The 17656-nt window shown below is 38.8% G+C and overlaps 1 long non-coding RNA gene across 1 annotated transcript; it reads right to left on the bottom strand.

The window, feature by feature from the left end:
- Positions 1 to 859: 859 nt before the first annotated feature.
- LOC107650624 (uncharacterized) lies at positions 860 to 15618 on the bottom strand. Its single transcript, XR_001626250.2, has 4 exons — positions 15332 to 15618; positions 10273 to 10547; positions 3040 to 3141; positions 860 to 1253 (listed from the first exon to the last, which is right to left on the bottom strand). It is a non-coding gene; the product is annotated as an uncharacterized LOC107650624 (long non-coding RNA).
- Positions 15619 to 17656: the final 2038 nt, after the last annotated feature.

The raw sequence follows: 17656 nt of genomic DNA, 5'->3' as shown, positions 1-17656 counted from the left end.
TCCTATCAACGTGGTTTGGTAGGCAAATTGCATATTAGTCTAGCTGCATTTTTTGGAGGTTAGCCAACAAACCTTTGTTATGTACCAGGCACTGAGTTAAGAGCTGGGAATACAAATAGAAACAAAAAAGGAACTGCCCTCCAGGAGCTTACTTTCTAATTGAGGGAAGACCACACATAATAGAAAGTTAAAAGCTGTTGGGGGATGGGAAAGGGGAATGAAAAAAGAAGTGAAGAAAGCCGGGAATTCGCTCTAAGGAAGGAAGGAGCAACTATGCTTGGCTTGAATTCTTCCAAAATGAAGGTTTCATGGTTCCAATCTGGTCTGAGACACTTCCTAGCTGTGTGACCCTGGGCAAGTCACTTGACCCCCTCTGCCTAGCCCTTACCACTCTTCCGCCTTGGAACCAATATACAGTTTGATTCTAAGACAGAAGGAAAGGGTTAAAAAATGGTTTCAGGAGAAACTAACCAATTAAAGGAAAAGAGGAAGGGGCTGCTGGTGAGAAGACTGCAAGGTACAGATATCTCCTAAGATGAAAAGGATGCTAAGGATGCTTTGTTTTGTTGTTAAACACTGTGCCCTGTATTGGTTCCAAGACAGAAGGGTGGTAAGGGCTAGGCAATGAGGTTAAGTGACTTGTCCCAGGTCACACAGCTAGAAAGTATCTGAGGCCAGAAGAGGATTGCTGTTGACCTTGGTGGCTAGACATCATTCAAGCTTAGAAGGCTGCTCAGGTGTGCTCAAGAAAAAATCCAGAAATTCTGGATTCAGGAGCAGATCTAGGGAAGGGAGGGACCATTAATGTATTGATTTAATATATATGTATAAAATATTAATTTATTTTTTAAATGCCAACTATAATATAGATTCTAAGTCAGAAGAGTGGTAAGGGGTAGGCAATAAGGGTTAAATAACTTGGCCAGGGGCACACGCTAGGGAGTGTCTGAGACCAGATTAAAACCATGAAACCTTCATATCTGAGGCCAGATTTGAACCCCAAGACCTCCCAGCTCCAGGCTTGGCTTTCCATCCACTGAGCCATCTAGCTTCCCTGGCATATCTTCATTTTAAACTAGGTCTTTGTGGGATTGAATGCTTGAAACTGTGAAAGAGGAAATTGGAGCAGATTGGGGAACTTTTAATGTGGGGCAATGAGCAATCACCTAAAATAATGTCCAGAATACCACATCCTCATTAACCAACCGATGTCTATTTGAGCACCTGCTTTGTGCCAGGAATTGTACGAGGAGCTAGAAATAAAAATATAATAAATGAATTAATTCCTATTCTAAAAGAGCTTAGGCTCTTTTAGACTTGCTTTTCAGTAGTTTCAGATACCTACAAATCTTTGTGAACCCATTTAGGTTTTTGGTTTTTTATTTTTTTAAAGCCTTACCTTTCATTTTAGAATCAATATGTATTGATTCCAAGACAGAAGAACAATAAGGGGTGGGTAATGGGGGTTGTGATTTGCCCAGTGTCACACAGCTAGGAAGTATCTGAGGCCAAATTTGAACCTAGGACCTCCAGTCTCTAGGCCTGGCTCTCAACCCACTGAGCCACCTAGCTGCTCCCCTGGGGTTTTCTTGACAAAGCTACTGGAGTGGTCTGCTATTTCCTTCTCCATTTCATTTTATAGATTAAAAAGCTGAGACAAACCGAGTAAAGTGACCTAGCCAGGGCCACACAGCCTATATGAGTTTGAAGTTGGATTTGAACTCAGGTCCTCCTGACTCCTGGCCACTAAACCAGCTAGCTGCCCATTATAGTTAATGAGTTAATTGCAATACTAAATACAATAGACTTCAAATATTGCTGCATCCAAATTCTCAAAGGAGAATTAAATGAATTATTGGGGAAAGTAGATCATAAAAGAATAATAGTGGAGACCTCAATTTACTCCTCTTAGAGCTATATAAATCTAACCAGAAAAAAGGAAGAAGGAATGTAGGGTCTGAATAGCATTTTAGAAATATGAGGATAGACTTTTGTATGACTGAGGAGAGACTCTAAATGAACACTCTAATGCAAATACCAATACCTTGGAAATGGGTTCGAATCAAGGACACATGTGATACCCAGTGGAATCATGCATCTGCTATGGGAGAGGTGGTGGGAGGGAATGAGGAAAAGAAAATTATCTTTGTTTCCAATGAATAATGTTTGGAAATGACCGAATAAAATAATGTTTTAAAAAAAAACCCAATACATTAACTATTGTAATTTTAAGAGAAGAAAATAAAATTACCAAAATAAAAATAAAAAAAAAAGAAATATGATAGACTTTTGGAGAATATTGAATGGCAATTTAAACTTTTCCTCAGCTCTGCATGCTACCTTCACAAAAAAAAACTGATCATGTATTAAGGCCCAAGATCTTAAAAATAAATATAGAGGGGACAGCTGGGTAGCTCAGTGGATTGAGAATCAGGCCTGGAGACGGGAGGCCCTGGGTTCAAATTTGACCTCAGACACTTCCCAGCTGTGTGACCCTGGGCAAGTCACTTGACCCCCATTGCCTAGCCCTTACCACTCTTCTGCCTTGGAACCAATACACAGTATTGAATCCAAGACAGAAGGTAAGGGTTTTAAAAAATAATAAAAATAAAAAATAAATAAATATAGAAAAGCAGAAATGTTAAATGTCCCTTTTATAAACAAAAAAGTAATAAAGATAATAATTAATAATCAGTTTTTGTGTTCTTTCTTTTTTATGTAAGAACCTTTAAGGAGAAAAGCTAGACTGCAAAAGCAGTTAAAATTGTTTACTGACTCTCCCATTCCTCCCTACTCCATTCCCTCCTTATTAATGGATTTCACATTGAGTGCTGAGGCCATTTAGGTTTATACACTTTGACACTGGCTACCACCAGGATAGATCAGTGGGAAGAAGATACAGCATCTTTCCTTTCCTGCCAAGACTCTCCTGCTGGCCTATGCATTATACAAGATAATGGAAATAATGAGAGAAACTTTTACTCCCAAGAGGCTAGTTGGTTGGTTTATTATTTTTTTCAATTATGTAAAAATATGTACCTTATATGACGTCCACTAAGCCATCAGTGCTTTCTCTTGCTCCACCTAGAAAGCCTTATAGTTGTCATTCCTCTGGGGCTTATGTAGACTCTTTCCTATATGCTGATAATTCAATAAAAAGGATTAAAAAAAAACAATTAGATATGAATTCTGGCAGCTCATACTCAGTATTCTTTTTAGGGCACCTGCCAAGGACAACTCCTTTACATGTCAAGGTATCTCTAAATTTAGGAGATATAATGATAGAAATAACAACAGTAATGAATAATAGCTAGCATTTATAGAATATATATATGTGTGTGTGTGTGTATATATATAGTCAGCAATGCATTTTACAAATATTATCCTATTTGATCCCCATAAGAAACCTTTGAGATAAATGCTATTATTCTCCTCATTTGGTAAATGAAGAAACTGAGGCTGAGGTGACCTGCCCAAGGTCTCACAGCCAAGTAAGTGTCAGACACCAGATTTGAACTCAGAGTTTCTCATGACTTGAGTCCAGTGCTCTATCATATTGTATCACCTAACTGCCCAAGAAATAACAAAAAGATATCATTGATTCAGATCAAGAAACATTTATCAAATGCTTCCTATGTCGGGAGCTAGAGATACAAAGACAAAAATGACCAACTCTTGCCTCATAGGATTTTATATTAAAGAGGAAAACAACCTGTCAACAAATAAATAAATAAACGGTGGAGAAGGAGGGAGAACTGCCAGCTAGGGAGATCAGGAAAAGCACCTCCTAGGAAGTGATACTCAACTGAGTCTTGAAAGAAGCTAGGAGTCTAAGGAATGGAAGTGAAAAAAGACTTCATTGTAGACAGGAGACAGGCTATATTGTAGATCCTTCCTCTTTTCCAATGGAACCAATGAACTCACAGGGCATTTACACCACAGAAATTGGCAAATGCTACGAATCTGGGCTCTATTTATTGTTTTGTTGATTGTCTAGACTTAAGGTGTTAGAGAAAATGAGAATAATGCAGATTATAATACATGTATAACCCAGATCCAATTGCTTGCCAGCTCTTGGTCAGGAGAGGGAAGGAAGGAAGGGAGACAATTCAGATCATATAACTTTGGAAAATTTATGTGGAAGTTTCTTATTACCCATAACTTGTAAAATAAAATATCTCTATAATAAAAAATAATAAAATTAAACTTAGAAGTATATGTTAGAGGGTTTAAAAGACTGTCTGCCCTTTGATCCAGCCATATTGCTGCTGGGTTTATACTCCAGAGATCATAAGGAAAAAGACTTGTACAAAAATATTCATAGTCATGCTCTTTGTGGTGGCAAAAAATTGGAAAATGAGGGGATGCCCTTCAATTGGGGAATGGCTGAACAAATTATGGTATCTGTTGGTGATGGAATACTATAGTGCCCAAAGGAATAATGAACTGGAGGGATTCCATGTGAACTGGAAAGATCTCCAGGAACTGATGCAGAGTGAGAGGAGCAGAACCAGGAGAACATTGTACACAGAGCCTGACACATCCTGGTACAATTGATTGTAATAGATGTCTCTACTAGCAGCAATGCAATGATCCAGGAAAATTCTGAGGGACTTATGAGAAAGAACACCATCCACATCCAGAGAAAGAACTGCTTGATCACATGGTTCAATGGGGACATGATTGGGGATGTAGACTAAAAGATCACCCTAATGCAAATAATAATATAAAATAGGTCTTGATCAATGACACATGTAAACCCCAGTGGAATTGCTAGTTGACAACAGGAGGGGAATGGGAGGAGGGAAGGGAAAGAGCATGAATCATGTAACCATGGAAAAATACTAATTAATTAAATAAATTTAAGATATTTCAGGGAAAAAAAGTATGTGGTGGGAGAAAAAAAGAAGTATATGATGGGTCCAATTTTTTTTTTCAGAGCTGGTTGTTAACCAGTACATTCCTAGAGCCAGAAAATAAAAGGAGTGGCATAGAAAGAGATTTAAGATGAGGGCAAGTCTGTTACCTACCAAACAGTATTCCATAGAGCTGGTTGGTTATTGTCCTTTATACTGGGGATGTCTATTTTTTAAAATTTAATTTAAATCTTAAAAAATTTTTATTTTTTATTTTGTTCTGTGTTATACATGTATTATCATGCAAAACATACATTATTCATTGTTGTAAGTGAATAATCTTGTAAAACCAAAATCCCCAAACCAAAACCCAAATAAACAAGTGATAAATCATATGCCTTCATTTGCATTTCTACCCTAACAGTTTCTTCTCTGGAGGTGGATAGCATTCTTTTTCACAATCCCTCAAAATTGTCTTGGATCATTGTATTGCTGTTAGTAGCAAAGTCTATCACAATTGATCTTTCCACAATAGTGGAGTTACTATATATAATGATCTCCTGGTTCTGCTTATTTCACTCTACATCAGTTCACGTAGGTCTTCCCAGCTCTTTCTGAAATCATCCTGTTCACAATTCCTTACAGCCCAACAGTATTCCATCACCACCATATATGGTGATGTCTTTTGACTCAAGTGTGAATTAAGTGAGTCAGAGTTTCACAAAGTCAATAGCCTCACTCTCTTTTCCAAAGTCACTGAAGTCCAGTGGCAAGACCAAGGTCAGAGTGATTGGTAATGGATGTAGTAAATGTCCATTTTTACCATCTTGGATGTTTTACCAAGCTCTCAGGGATCCACAGAGCCTGCTTTAGCTACCTTCATGGCTGTGGCAATAAATTGTTCTCTTCCATCTTCACATGCTTGGGAAAGACATCCCCCTCACTCATTGACAGGTTGGGTGCTATCGGTTATCCTCGATCTAATTTGGTTCATATGCCAAAAGAGTGTTCCTGGAATGTGGCCAATGCTTCTTGGAACCATGGGTGAGGTGGCTGAAAGGTGTAACCAAAGGTGGTGGATGAGCTCCCACCAGAGGTGCTAGTCCTCCTTGAACACTCCATATGCACCAAAGGGAGAGAGAGAGGTAGGAGAGGTGGGTTTGGGCACTGGACAAAGGGCAGGTTTGGCTGGATCCTAGAATGAAGAGATGCTAATAGTATGAAATAAGCTTGGAATGGTAGTGGGAGCCAAACTGTGCTGTGTTTAAATTTGTATTTTTATGTTCTGTAAGACAGATGGGTGAGAGAAATTCCATTCAACATGTACTAGCTAAGTATCTACTAGCAAGACACAAGAGCCAAGTTGTCTATGGCTTAGAGATTAGAGGCAAAAATGGTGCAAGAGATGGGGTGGGGAGGATGACCACAGTAGTGGCTAAAGCACTGTTCTAGAAGCATGAACCTGGGCAAATCACTCAAGTTCTGTGTGCCTTAATTCTAACATCTGCAAAATGGGGATAACAATAGCACCACCACTCAGGTTGTTGTCAGGATCAAATGAAATAATATTTGTAAAGCGCTTTGAAAAATGTAGGAAGAGTAATTACTATTACTTCTATTAGGTACATAACTTTTCCAGTCAAGGCCAAAAATAAAAGTTCAAATAAAGTCTTTATCCCAAGAAATTAGTAAATGTGTTTACTGTCCCAGAAGTATCTGTTAGTCGATTGGTCAATAAGCACTTATTAATCACTGCTGAACTCTGGGGATGCAAAGACAGAAAACAATCCCTGTCCTCAAGAAGCTCAGTCTAACAGCAGAAATAACATGTAACAACTATGGACAGAGAAGACATATGTGGGTTAATGATAGATGAATGATCAGCAGAGAAGGCTTTAGCATATTAAGAAAGAAAGGCTGGGAAAGGGTTCCGGTGGAAGGTAGGATTTTAGTTGGGACTCCATAAAGTCAAGTGGTAGAAATGAGAAGGGAGAACCTTCTAGGAACAGGAGAGAGCCAAAGAAAATATCTGCAGCTAAGAGATAGAGAGTTTTGTTCAAGGAATAGCAAGAAGACATTGTCATTGGATGGAACAGTTTATAGCAGAGAATAAGATATAAGAAGAGTGGAAAAGGAGGCAGCTAGCTAGATGATTCAGTAGATAGAGTGCCAGGCTTGGAGATAAGAGGTCCTGGGTTCAAGTCTAGATTCAGATACTTCCTAGCTATGTGACCTGGACAAGTCTCTTAAACCCATTGTCTAGCCCTTACTGCACTTCTGCCTTGGAACCAATACATAGTATTGATTCTATTGTAAGGGGTAAAAATTATGGTTGGACTGAATATTTAAGAGTATGAGCACCAGGAATTTAATTACTAAATTCCAATGAATTACTCAAGTCAGAATGACTTTTATGGTAGTTTTACTTACAGAGAGAGAGAGAGAGACATACTCTAGCCTGGTCTGAACCAGGCAGGGCTTCAGAGGCCTTGGCCCTCCTGGAGACCAAGGAAAGGGAGTCAGCCTTTTTCACTCACCCACATGCCAGTTCAAAGGGAAACAATCTGAGGTCTCCTGCTCGAGCTCCTCCAAGGCCAAGTTCAAAGGAGAGGCCCCTCACAGGAAGGTGCCACCAAATTTAAAGATGGTTCCTTATGTTACATCCTGTGTCTTTAAGGGTCCACCTTTATGTGTACCAATGGCAGCTTTGGACTGTCCATGGGGCAGTATTTTGTTTCTGATTTGTCACTTTCTAGCACATGTGGGTCATAGCCCCCCCCCCCCCCCATTTAATCCTTAAGTGGGGGTATATACATTCCTAGTGGCTAAAATCTAAAGAATAAGTAAGGTGGAGTTAATCCCATCTTCACATGAATAGAAGGTAAGAGTTTAAAAAAAGAAAAAGAAGAAAAAATAGAAGACATAGAGCCAAGGCAGCTAGGTAGCACAGTGGACAAAATGCCAGATCTGGAGTTGGGAGAACCTAACACCAAATCTTGGCCTCAGACACTTCCCAGCTGTGTGACCCTGGGCAAGTCACTTAACCCCCATTGCCAATCTTGATCTTCTGCCTTGGAAACAATACATGGTATTGATTCTAAGACAGAAGGTAAAGATGAGCTTTTTTTTAATCCTGGAAAAATAGAAGGAGGGTATGAAAGGCTTTGAGTACCAAACAGAGGGTTTTTTATTTGACCCTGGAAATGATTGGGAGCTATGAGGTTTATTGGGTGGGATGACATGGTCAAGGCTGAACTTTAAGATCACTTTCACAGCTATATTTAGACTCCAGGCAGGCAGGCAGGCAGGCATTCTCCCCTTCTACAAACAGTCTATTGTGATAGTCCAGTGGTGAGGTGATGAAAGCCTGTCACAGAGTGGGGACCAGGTCAGAGGAGAGGAGGGGCTTTGAAGGATGTTCTGAATGTAAACTTGGCAAGCCTTGACACCTAGGAACAGTATAGAGAGGGCAAGAGAGAGAGAGGAGCTGAGGATGACATGTATGTGCTGGCTGACTAAAAGGATAGGGGTGGTATCTCAACAGAAATAGGGACATTAGGGGGAAGGGAAAGGTTGGGGACATGGGAGATGAATTTAATCATGGACTGGTTGAGCTTAAGTTGTCTATCAGTTGGAGATAGGAGATTAGGAGGGAGTTTAGGGGCTGGACAAATAGATTTTAGAATTATCTATACAGAATTAATAATTGAATCTGTGGAAACAATTGGATCACTCTAACTGAAATGGGGATAAGAGAAAGGAGCTGGACTGAGCCCTTTGCCACACCCACCATTAGCAGGTTGTGACCTGGATAAGGAGCCTGAGGAGTGGTCGGATTGGTAGAAGAGAATAGAGAGTGTTGAGAAGAAGAGGATGACTGACAAAGTCAAAGACTGGAGAGATCTAGAGGGATGAGTGTTGAGAAAAGGCTATTAGATTGGGTAATTAAGAGATTGTGAGTATCTCTGGGGAAAGTTGTTTGGGTTGATGAGACAGAACAGAGAAAATTAAGACAAGAATAAGAGGGAAGGAAGTGAAGGCACCTAATATAGAGAGCCTTCTCGGGCTGTTTAGCCACAAAAAGGAGAGATATGGGATGATTGTCTACTGGGAGACAGATAAAGTTAACTGAGGATTTGTGGAGGATGAAGGAGATATAGACATTTTTGTAGCTGTAGGAGAAGACTAGAAGCTGAAGATAAGAGAGAATGGGAATGATAGAAAAGGAGGAGACTGGACGGCATGAGATCACATGTGTCTGAAGAAGTGTTGGCCTCAGCAAGAAGGGTCACCTCATTCTGTAAAATGAGTCAAGGCAGAAATAGTGGCAGGAGGCATCTGTGAAATGGGAGCTGTTGAGGGGAGAAGAGGAAGCTCTCAGCAAATGACCTTTTTTCTGTGAAATATGAGACAAGGTCCTCAGCCAAGAGGGTGTGGGAGGAGAGAACTATGGGAAGTTTGAGAAGGGATGAAAAGGTCTAGAAGAGCTGTTATGGTGGATAGGAAAGTAAGTCATTTAGGGAGGTATGAAATGATTGCTTTTCTATAGAGAGGGCTCAACCAAGATAACATATAACATAAATTCCATATGACTTTGTGATTTTCTTCTTTTGACAGAAATGTGTAAGAGTGAGCAGCTGGGTGGTAGATTGGTTAGAGCCCTGAGCTTGGAGTCAGGAAGATCTAAATTCAAATCTTTCCTCAAGACACTTAACCATGTTTGCCTCAGTTTCCTCATCTGTCAAATGACCTGGAAAAGGAGACAGCAAACTACTCTAGTATCTTTGCCAAGAAAATCTCAAATGGGGTCACCATGAGTTGGACCCAACTGAAATGACTAAACAACACTCCCATGGAACTTAAGCTCTTTTAGAATAGGGATCATATGCTTTTATTTGTAGATGAATAATAAAATAGAGTAAAGTCTGAGGATAGTGGGAGTTACCTTGGACTGAGATGTGGCTGTGAAAGATAAGCAATAAGATAAGGAGTCAAAGGCCTGGAGAGAAGAGAAAAGTGTAGAGTTGAAGTAAGGAGAGGTCAGGATGGGATAGGCCTAGGGAAAGAAATCAGGGATTAAGAGTTTGGGGTTATAAAACTGAGGGAAAGGTAAAATGACAATAGATTGTGATCAGAGAAGGGAATTTCAAACACAGAAGTGGAGCAATTGTGGGGAGTAGCCAGGTCAAGAGTGTGCCCATCACCATGTGTACCTGAGGTGGGTCCTGTAATACCAGAATTTTAAGAAGGGAAAACATATAAGGATTAACATATAGTTTATATTTATTTGAGATTGGGGAGAGGGGTTTGGGGAAGTAGAGTGAGGGAGAAAGTAATCTTATCTTTAAATCCTTAATTTTAACTCCAACTGCACTAATATCCTAAAGGCAAATGAAACAGGGGAGCTGGGTCTTACCATAGTCTCTGGGAGCTGAAACAGGAATCCAAGGTGAAATGTCCACAGATGGCAACTCCTCCAAGTTGAATACAGCTCCTTAATCCCTGACCAACTGATGATTGAAGAATAAATCCTCACCACAAAGGATCTTCACAGGAATTTGGGAACTGATCTTCTGACAGATTCAGCCACACTTCTCTCTCCTTTCCTCTTCAGCTTCAGAGAGAGTTTCTCTCAACTGAATCCCAAAGATTCCAACACTTCCAGGCTCATAAGATTCCAGTCACATGCTCCTGCCAATCATTTTGCAGTCTTTATCTTTCCTTGATACAGTCCCCCCTTTGCACAAAGCCTAAATCATGTTTAAAACACTATTTTGGCATTTGTGCACAACCTAAATACTTATCTATTACCTAAACTAAGATATCTACCCAAAATGACAAACAACCTATACTCAACTATCTTAATCTAATTAATACTAACCTATTCTAGGGATTTTAACAAGGAAAGGGAAAAGGAATTCAATAATGAACAAGAACAAATGTCAAAGCAAAAACAAAAGCTCAACAAACAAGTAACATCAAAACAAAAAGATGAACATAATTTCCATATAAACATAAAATTTACAAATACTATTCTTATCAGCGAATACAGAACATTCTATTGTAATACATTAACATCAAATTTATGAGAAAAAAATTTGAAAATTACAATAAACACAACATTGCATAAGTTTTACACTGAAACATTAAACTCACTTATGCAAATACATGTAACAATAGATGTGTGCACTATGTATGTAAGTTACATGCATATATATACACATATACAAATAGTGTGTATACATACAATGTATACATGCATGCTATACATATGCACATATGTACATTTATTTATATATATTTATATATACATATACTTACACTTATAAAATTAATTTATGATCCTATTATACACACCATTTACATATATTTACATATGTATTTGTGTTATGGGATGTATGATGTTATGCATGTTGTAATGCAAGTCAGTATCTAATCTTATTTACTTAATCCTAATTCCCTATCTTCAAAATCTTCTAACTAAATTTCTATACTAAAACTAAACATCTAAGTAGCTAACTAAATTTTGTTGATACCTAACTATAGCTAATTGTAACATTATTAGTACCAAAACTATACATTGTTTCACTCATTTAAATAGTAATTCAATGTAACCTAACCATGTTGATGTTTTGTGTTGGTGTTTTGTTATGTTGTTACTTTTGCTATGTCATGTTGTTTTGCTAGTGTAATGTCATTGTTACTGTTATATTAGTGTTATGTAACTGTTGCATGCAATATACTTATCACTACTTCAGACTTTCCTTCTCTTCACACATCATCTTGCTTGAATAGTTCTTCTGCAATTCCATAGCAGTAAATATATTTATGTTCCTTTGTGTGACTGTTATGTTGTTTTGTGTTATAATACATCACCCCACAATTTTAATCAGTCCATTAATCCTGTGGTCTTCATTGTAAATTTTCAAAGCCTTTAAATTTATAAGTTTTCAGTCTTTTAACAATGTCCATTAATTCCTGAAATCTTTTCTTCATCTTCATTGTTCTCTTCTATCCTCTTCCACAGGAATGGTCCTCTCCTTACTGATCTTTTTGACTGCAGACTCAATTTGCCTGATGATTCTAACTTTCTACAATCTCTTCATTTTCATCTTCTATGATTTGTACATTTTCATTATTTATACGATGTGCTAATTTGATATGTGAACAATGATATCATGAATCTCTACTCAAAACTTTTACCGAAGATGGAGGAACTAACACAATGGTATAAGGACCTACCCAATTCTCTTGTGTTGCTGATGTCTTAGCAAAAATTTTAACATAGACCATATCTCCTGGTTTGAAATCATGGAGAGAATAATCCAATGCACCAGATTGAATTAGTACTCCCATATCACGTAATTCTTTGAGTCTTTGTTGTAAAGCACTTAAGTAAGAAGCAAGTTGAAAATCTCCTAAGAGAGATGTATAGACTGTCTTACAAGTTTTTGCTTCTAGGGGAGCATGCCCAAAGAGCATTTCATAGGATGATATATGTAAATCTTCTCTTGGTCTTGTACATAGGTAAAACAAAACTATGGGAAGAATATCTGGCCATTTGAGATGAATTTCAGCACAGATCTTCCCCACCATAGTCTTGAGTTCCCTATTTACATGCTTCACCTGACCTGAACTTCATGAGTAATAAGGAACATTATTTTTGGTTGTTATTCCTAGATTCTCATAAACTCTTTTCAGGATGTCTTGGGTGAAATGAGATCCCTTATCAGAGTCTATGGTTAATGGTACTCCAAATCTAGGTATAATTTCCTTAATCAACACTTTCACCACAAGCTAGCTGTATTTGTATTTGCTGGAAAAGCTTCGTGCCATTTGGTCAATCTGTCAACAATTACCAAGCAAAACTTGTATCTTCCAGCTTTTGGAATGCCGATGTAATCTATTTGCAGACTCTCAAATAGACAACATACTAAAGGTCTATCACCTAAAGCTTTCTGTCTGAATGCCCCTTGATTGAATTTTTGGCAAACAAAACAGCTTGTACAGATCTTAGTTGCTACAATACTTATTCCAGGAGCTACCCATTGTCTCCTTATGGTTTCAATTGCAGCTTGAATACCAAAATGACCTTTTGTGTGAATGACTTGACACAAATAGGTATACAAGTCTTTTGGTAACAGTGGTTTTCCAGTATCTGCAACCTATATGCCATGTTCTTTCCTTGCTCTAAACTTCTCCTTCCATTTCTGAATTTCTGAGTCTACATAAGCTTTTTCTAGATCATCAGATTCAACACACTAGAGCATTTCTGGCAGCAAATTTCAGTGATATCAGCTCTATGATTTCCTTTAGAGATTGAATCTCTGCTGTAAGTATGACTTTTTACAATGGATCACCACTAGCTGTTTAGGTTTCTGGATACCATCCAAGAACTCAGTTATTATTTCTGCATGAGTAATTGGTTTTCTTGGTGCAGTAAAACCTCATTGTTTCCAGATCTGTCCTGCAGCATGACAAACTGAAAAAGCATATCGAGAGTCTGTATATATATTTTCACTTTTACCATCAACCAGAAGACATGCTTGCTTCAACGTGACTAACTCTGCACATTAAGCACTAAGATTATTAGATAGTAATCTATACCACAGTGTCTCAAATTCTGTGACAACTGCAGCACCTGTACATCAAGTTCCATTACACAAATATGAAGAACCATCAGTAAATAAAACCAAGTCTGGATTTTCGATTGGCATGTTTTAAATCCATCCTAGGCATATCCACTAGATCTACTACCTCTACACATTCTTGTAATGGTTCACCATTCTTTGGAAAATCAGGAAGAAGTGTAGCTGGATTTAATAAACTACACCTCCTCAACTCAATGTTTTCACTACCTAGGAGTATAATTTCATACTTAGATATTTGTTGGTTGGAATATGCTTGAGTACAAAATTTCCTCATTAGTGTTTCTATTTGATGTGAACAATATAAAGTCAATGGACATCCCAAAACTAAATCTGATGACTTCTGCACTAACATAGCTGCAGCTGCTACACCCCTTAGACAAGTAACTATACCAGCAGCACTAACTATCTAACCTTGGGCAATGGTATCTTCTTCCATAGCATCCATACCCAGGAGTATCTCTGCAGCCTCGGCTATTCTCTCAAGGAATACTACAGGTGCTTCTGAGGCCTTTTGTTTTATAGACTCAACTTTGGACCATGCATTAGGCTTTGTAGTGATCCTACTCATTACTTCTAAGATTGCTTCTCTTGCTTCACTTAATTCTTCATACACTTGATCATCATTTACATCTACATTAAAATTCTTAGGTCAAAATGTTAATAGAGGATTAGATCTTGTTTCCTCAATAAATTTGTTTCTCTCTCTTTTTGTTAGAACTTCCTTTATCAGGAGGGCAAAATCATTATAGACCGGGTCAAAAAGGACTATTGCCCATCTCATCTCAATAATACGATTTGGTTCTTTGGTGAAGGCTGGAGTAAGTCTTTTTATTGATTCAAGGTCATCAGGGGAAAATCTTTTTGTGGGTTTTAGCCTTATAGGTTTCATTTTAGAAACTACAGGTAAATCCCTGAGTGGATAAAGGGTGATCTTTCCTGTAGCTTCTTCCTGTTGCAACCTGTTTAATTGTTACCAGTGTTTGAATTATTACCATACCCCTGATCCACATTTATATTGTTATTGTATCTTATGTATTGTTCCACTTGGTCCAATTGATGTTTCATATGCACCACCATTAATTTTAATTCAGAATCCCTTGTTACCCAGGTGATCATAGCCTTAATCCATTTGCCCACAAGAAAGAAAGTAACATACATTAGGAAACAACATAAAATTAGTGTATGGGATATCACAATGCAGTCCCACATTACAAATAACATATCCATTATTATGTCATCAGATATCTTAATATTCATTGACAAAACAGTATATACAAGTGACTGGAAGTTGTTATATTCCATAGTGTACAATATTTACAGAAACAAATATAAACAAAAAAGTTTGAAAAGAGAAAAAAAATATTTTTTCAATAAGACCACTCAGTATGGCTGCCAAGAGCATGTGGTGATGGCCCTTTAAAGTTTAAATGGCTCCCTTAGCCTGCCTAGAGCCTTAGAATTCCATTTCGCCCCCCTCCCCTTGGGCTGTATCACTACTTTGAGTGAGAATGGAATGTTCCACTCCCACTAACTGATTTTTCTATAGACAGTCTACTTTATACACATAAAACTTAATTTTTATGATTTCTAAAACCTAGCCTGGCTCTGCCAAAACTGTAATGCCAGGATTTTAGAAAGGAAACACATAAGGATTAACATATAAATAGTTTGTATTTATTTGAGATTGGGGAGAGGGTTTTGGGGAAGGAGAGGGAGGGAGAGGGTGATCCTCTTTAAACTCTTAATTTTAACTCCTAAATTAATAATTCTATCTAACTACACTAATATCCTAAAGGCAAATCAAATAGGGAAGCTGGATCTTACAATAGAGTCTCTGGGAGCCAAAACAGGAATCCAAGGTGAAATGTCCACAAATGACAACTCCTCCAAGTTGAACACAGCTCCTCAAACCCCTGACCAGCTGATGATTGAAGAATAAATCCTCATCACAGCCAAAGGGTCTTCAAAGGAATTTGGGAACTGATCTTCTGACAGATTCAGCCACACTTCTCTCTCCTTTCCTCTTCAGCTCCAGAGAGACAATTTCTCTCTCAACTGAATCCTAGAGATTCCAACACTCCCAGGCTCATAAGATTCCAGTCACATGCTCCTGCCAATCATTTTGCAGTCTTTATCTTTCCTTGATGGAAAGATATGGATATGGAGAGCAAGTCCTGGGAAATGAGCAAATTAAGGAACTAAGAAATAAGCATTTAAAGGAGGATCAGTACAGATTTAAATTCATCTAGTATTTTTTTTAAACCCTTACCTTCTGTCTTGGAGTCTGTATTGTGTATTGGCTCCAAGGCAGAAGAGCAATAAGGGCTAGGCAATGGGGGTTAAGTGACTTGCCTAGGGTCACACAGCTGGGAAGTATCTGAGGCCAGATTTGAACCTAGGACCTCCCATCTCTAGGTTTGACTCAATCCACTGAACCAACCGGCTACCCCCCTAAAGCCATCTAGTATTAAAACAGGACTAGAGAAGAAAAAGACTGAGACCACACACTAGAAAGGAGAGTCTCCTAAAGCATTTTTATTGAGTGGTTGTTGTTTAGTCCTGTCTTTGTGACCTTAGTTGGGATTTTCTTGGTAAAGATACTAGGAGGGTTGGCCATTTCCTTCTTCATTTCACTTTACAGATGAGGAGACTAGAGGCAAACAGGATTAAGTGACTTGGGCAGGGTCATACAGTCTGAGGCCAGATTAGAATTTGGGAAGATGAACCTTCCTGACTCTAGCTCCAAACTGTATACAACCATCTATAAAACAGGAAGTTTGGACTTGTGAGACCTAGAGCAAATTTGGTGCCCTTTGTGCCCTAATTTCCTCTGCTGTAAAATGAAGGGATTGAGATAGATTACTTGTGAAGTCTCTTCCAGCTCTTCTTCACTTCAGGTTTGGCCCTCTATCCATTGTGCCACCTAGCTGTCCCTCGCTATCCATGGTAGATATGTAGAGAGGGAATGTCTAAGGAGAACAGCTTTGTGAGTACAGGGAGACCCTGAAAAGTGACAACTGGGAACAAAGTAATTCCAATCCCTGCCCCCCCTCCCCCAGTTAGTGGGACAATGAGGGAAAATGCTAGTATGGGTGGCTAAGGGGGAGCTAAAGAAAGGAATGCTGAGACCAGCTCTAAGGAATCTTGCAAGATCCAGTTGTTAAATTTTCAATGTAGACATTTAGAAATCAGCAAATGGTACAAATCAGGGCTTGATTTATTGTTTTGCTGATGGTCTAGCCTTAAAGTGTTGGAGAAAATGTTAATAACAATGCAGATTAAATTTAGAAATAGGTGATGGATGCTTTTTTTTTTTTATTTTGGAGATCTGTTTGTTAAACATTTCCTGGCATATTCCTGGAGCCTGATTTCAGGGAAAGCCAGAAAGTAAAAGAAGTAGCAAAGGAAAATATTTAAGAGGAAAGCAAGGCATTTACCAATCAAACAGTGTTCCATAGAGTTGGGTGGTTTTTGTCCCTTTGTACTCCAAGAAGACCAAATGACATCACTGGTGAAATCTTTTCACTCGATTGAAGTGAGGCAGAATTGCACAAAGTCATCAGACTTACTCTCTCTTACAGAAACACTGAAGTCCAGGGCAAGACAAAAGCCAAGACAACTGGTGATGGCCTAGGATACTCCTTGGCATCCAAGCTCTCAAGTGCTCCACTGGGGTTTTTCATGACCACTGGAACAAACTTCTCATTCACCTATTCCACCTAGGGAAAGTTCACCTGTTTGGGGGAGACACCTCCCTAACTCACTGTCAGTAATCCTGAATCTGGTTTAGCCTGTTTGCCAAGGTTTTACTGGGGTGTGGCTGCTGGGCATGCTACAGCTTCTTGGAGTCACAGGTGAGAGCTAGATGGGCAGGTTGTTACCAAAGGAGGAAAAGCAGCCCTGAAAAGGGGCTCAGCATGGTTTGACACTGGAGGTCCTCTGAACACCCCATTCCCTAGAATACAGCTTTGGAGCACCACATTGGGAGGAGTGGAGGTGGGTTGGGTTGGGGGGGAATGGGTGTAAAGGAATGTGCATTAGGGGACCGAGAACTAAGGCTGTATTATGGTAGCCTGAGATTCAGGATCACTGGGAAGGGCAAGATATGTGTGAATGGGGGAAGTCTGTTAATCATTGCTAAATGCCTTC

Source organism: Monodelphis domestica, chromosome 1, assembly GCF_027887165.1.
Source record: "Monodelphis domestica isolate mMonDom1 chromosome 1, mMonDom1.pri, whole genome shotgun sequence".
Lineage (NCBI taxonomy): Eukaryota > Metazoa > Chordata > Mammalia > Didelphimorphia > Didelphidae > Monodelphis > Monodelphis domestica.
The sequence above is the reverse complement of the archived record's forward strand: the minus strand, read 5'-3'. Positions and strand labels throughout refer to the sequence as shown.